Raw genomic sequence first — 4,312 nt, 5'->3', positions numbered from 1 at the left:
CACCCCCCTAAGAGAAAGGGTGCTCCCTCCAGTCCAGGGCAGGCTTGAGGCACGGAGACTGAACTGCTCCCTCCCTCCCTCCCCTAAGAGAAAGGGTGCTCCCTCCAGTCCAGGGCAGGCTTGAGGCACGGAGGCTGAACTGCTCCCTCCCTCCCTCCCTCTCTCCCTCACCCCCCTAAGAGAAAGGGTGCTCCCTCCAGTCCAGGGCAGGCTTGAGGCACGGAGACTGAACTGCTCCCTCCCTCCCTCCCCTAAGAGAAAGGGGGCTCCCTCCAGTCCAGGGCAGGCTTGAGGCATGGAGACTGAACTGCTCTCTCCCTCCCTCACCCCCCTAAGAGAAAGGGTGCTCCCTCCAGTCCAGGGCAGGCTTGAGGCACGGAGGCTCAACTGCTCCCTCCCTCCCTCCCTCTCTCCCTCACCCCCCTAAGAGAAAGGGTGCTCCCTCCAGTCCAGGGCAGGCTTGAGGCACGGAGACTGAACTGCTCCCTCCCTCCCTCCCCTAAGAGAAAGGGGGCTCCCTCCAGTCCAGGGCAGGCTTGAGGCATGGAGACTGAACTGCTCTCTCCCTCCCTCACCCCCCTAAGAGAAAGGGTGCTCCCTCCAGTCATGGGCAGGCTTGAGGCACGGAGGCTCAACTGCTCCCTCCCTCCCTCCCTCTCTCCCTCACCCCCCTAAGAGAAAGGGTGCTCCCTCCAGTCCAGGGCAGGCTTGAGGCACGGAGACTGAACTGCTCCCTCCCTCACCCCCCTAAGAGAAAGGGGGCTCCCTCCAGTCCAGGGCAGGTTTGCGGCACTTGTAATGCTCACAGTGGACACCCCTGCTTGCATCGTGCAGCACCCTGTACAGCATCGGATAGAAAAGCCTTCATTTCTGAAAAGCCTTCATTTCTGAAAAGCCTTCATTTCTGAAAAGCCTTCATTTCTGAAAAGCCTTCATTTCTGAGTTACTCTCCAAGCTGCAGTTGGTCAGATCAATCACAATGCCTAATCTGCTCATAACTATGCAGGAGTCAGGGCTGCATGGAAAAACGGAAACTCTTCCTAATTGATTACAGCAGGCATGCAAGAAGGGTGTTATCGGGGGGGGGGGGGGGGCACAGTCTCTGACACAGTCAGCATTAATCACTGGGTGATTCACCCCAATCAAGGATCCACACTCGCAACCCTGCTGTTTGCGATGATGGGCAGACTGACTACTTGATGAATACATGAAGGTTTCTTATTACACTGTGCTGTGCTTTTACTGTGGGAGACTTTTGTAAGGGTTAGTTTACCATGGTTTGGTTTTTAATATGCTTTACCAGACCTCTCTGTGTTTTACAATGCTTCCCTATGCTTTACCAGACCTCTCTGTGCTTTACAATGCTTCCCTATGCTTTACCAGACCTCTCTGTGCTTTACAATGCTTCCCTATGCTTTACCAGACCTCTCTGTGCTTTACAATGCTTCCCTATGCTTTACCAGACCTCTCTGTGCTTTACAATGCTTCCCTATGCTTTACCAGACCTCTCTGTGCTTTACAATGCTTCCCTATGCTTTACCAGACCTCTCTGTGCTTTACAATGCTTCCCTATGCTTTACCAGACCTCTCTGTGCTTTACAATGCTTCCCTATGCTTTACCAGACCTCTCTGTGCTTTACAATGCTTCCCTATGCTTTACCAGACCTCTCTGTGCTTTACAATGCTTCCCTATGCTTTACCATACCTCTCTGTGCTTTACAATGCTTCCCTATGCTTTACCAGACCTCTCTGTGCTTTACAATGCTTCCCTGTGCTTTACCAGACCTCTCTGTGCTTTACAATGCTTCCCTATGCTTTACCAGACCTCTCTGTGTTTTACAATGCTTCCCTATGCTTTACCAGACCTCTCTGTGCTTTACAATGCTTCCCTATGCTTTACCAGACCTCTCTGTGCTTTACAATGCTTCCCTATGCTTTACCAGACCTCTCTGTGCTTTACAATGCTTCCCTGTGCTTTACCAGACCTCTCTGTGCTTTACAATGCTTCCCTATGCTTTACCAGACCTCTCTGTGCTTTACAATGCTTCCCTGTGCTTTACCACACCTCTCTGTGCTTTACAATGCTTCCCTATGCTTTACCAGACCTCTCTGTGCTTTACAATGCTTCCCTATGCTTTACCAGACCTCTCTGTGCTTTACAATGCTTCCCTATGCTTTACCAGACCTCTCTGTGCTTTACAATGCTTCCCTATGCTTTACCAGACCTCTCTGTGCTTTACAATGCTTCCCTATGCTTTACCAGACCTCTCTGTGCTTTACAATGCTTCCCTATGCTTTACCAGACATCTCTGTGCTTTACAATGCTTCCCTATGCTTTACCATACATCTCTGTACTTTACAATGCTTCCCTATGCTTTCACTGGGCTTTATTACACTTTGCTGTGCTTTCGTATGGGAAACTTTTATACAGGAAGAAAATAATCATAAATTAGCAAACGCCTGTTGCAAAATTAGTTAGAATTAGGCGTCTTAAACAGCTTCTAAAAGTCATGCGTTTTAAATCAATCACACGTAATAAAGACATCAATTCAAATCAAACATTCGCCGGTCTATTTCGACAATTTCCCCAGATTTTCAGTTGCTGGGGTTTAATTTCAGACGCACAAGAAAACAACACTTCAGAAGCAATGGGGTGTCCTGATAAATTTGTGTATGACATTGAGAAGGCAGACTCGTGCTCTCATCTCTCATCTCTCTCTCTCCCTCCCTTCCTCTCTCTCTGTCTCTGTCTCTCTCTCTCTCCCTCCGTCTCTCTTTCTTTCCGTCTCTTTATTTCCCTCTTTCTTTCTCTCTCTCTCTATTTCTCTCTCTTTCTCTCTCTCTCTATTTCTCTCTCTCTCTCTCTCCCTCTCTCTCTCTCTCTCTCTCTCTCTCTCTCTCTCTCTCTCTCTCTCTCTCTCTCTCTCTCTCTCTCTCTCTCACTTGACAGGCAGTGGGTCTTTTCTGAGCTTTAACAAGCACTGGGATCCCAGCAGGAGGGAAAACAGTTTTCAGGTGATCTGGCTCAGCCTTGCCTCGGGTAGTCAAGATTATGACAGCTCACCTAATGAAGGTGAACGAGTCCAAAGAACACATCACTGTCCTAAAACGAGACCTTTCACCCAGAACGTCTTTGCGTCATTTGAAAATCGTCTATATTCCAGAGCGAAAAAAAACGGTTGGTATTTTTTTTTTTCAAAATCTAATATAAAATACTGTAAGCATATTATTATTTTTTGATATCATATTATCTTTTATTTTATTAAATGATTTATGAAATAAAAGATCTAAATTATCTTCATATAGTTTATTATTTTTATTTTTAATGATGTGTTCATCTTAAAATTCTAGATGATGCAAAACTTTTGGCCATAGCTGTATAAATATCTAGATAGAAATTAGATATTATTTCTGTGTTGTATCATTTCCATTTTAGGACCATTTCACATCGGATCACGGTTTGCAAGTGTTGGAGACATCTTTACTAATGAGACCTAGTTAAACCTTCTCTGTAAATCCAATTAAAATAGAAATCATTAAATAAATAAAGCCGTGGGGAGCGAGGCTGGCCAGATCGTTAGCTTCCACTCTTCCACCTTTACTGTCAAAGAGTCAAACGATGGCAGAAAATCCATCGGATTCCCTCCCGCCGCGCCGTCTCCCCAGCGGCTCCCCGTCACACAGGCTGCTTCAGACCCGCTCTTAACGGAAACAATGACGCGGGGCGCCTCCGGGACACGGGACAAAAAGACAGGACGTAACCAGCGAGAGCACGTTTAAAGGGCGACCCACTTCTCATAAAAACAGCTTCTTTCTTTCTTTCTTTCTTTCTTTTTCTCTCTTTCTTTCTTGTGTGGCTGAAATAACGCTATGTCCTCCTGAGCCATTTACAATAAATACATAAATAATCAAATTCAAACACACCCTTCTCAATGCATTTTTCAATCCAGTGAAATTCCTTATTATTATTATTATTTATTTACAGACAAGACATCATATTATTTTTACATACAATTACCCATTTATACAGTTGGGTTTTTACTGGAGCAATCTAGGTAAAGTACCTTGCTCAAGGGTACAGCAGCAGTGTCCCCCCACCTGGGATTGAACCCATGACCCTCCGGTCAAGAGTCCAGAACCCTAACCACTACTCCACACTGCTGCCCCAGATCAGATAAGACTGACGTGTCAAAATCCAGGATATTTCACCCTGTATGCAGATTCCATTCCATGCTCAGAACACACAACTGTCTAGGAGGCTGTGCGGTCCAGTGGTTAAAGAAAAGGGCTTGTAACTAGGAGGTCCCCGGTT

The sequence above is a fragment of the Acipenser ruthenus genome, chromosome 35 (assembly GCF_902713425.1).
Source record: "Acipenser ruthenus chromosome 35, fAciRut3.2 maternal haplotype, whole genome shotgun sequence".
NCBI lineage: Eukaryota > Metazoa > Chordata > Actinopteri > Acipenseriformes > Acipenseridae > Acipenser > Acipenser ruthenus.
This window is presented reverse-complemented; position numbering follows the sequence as displayed.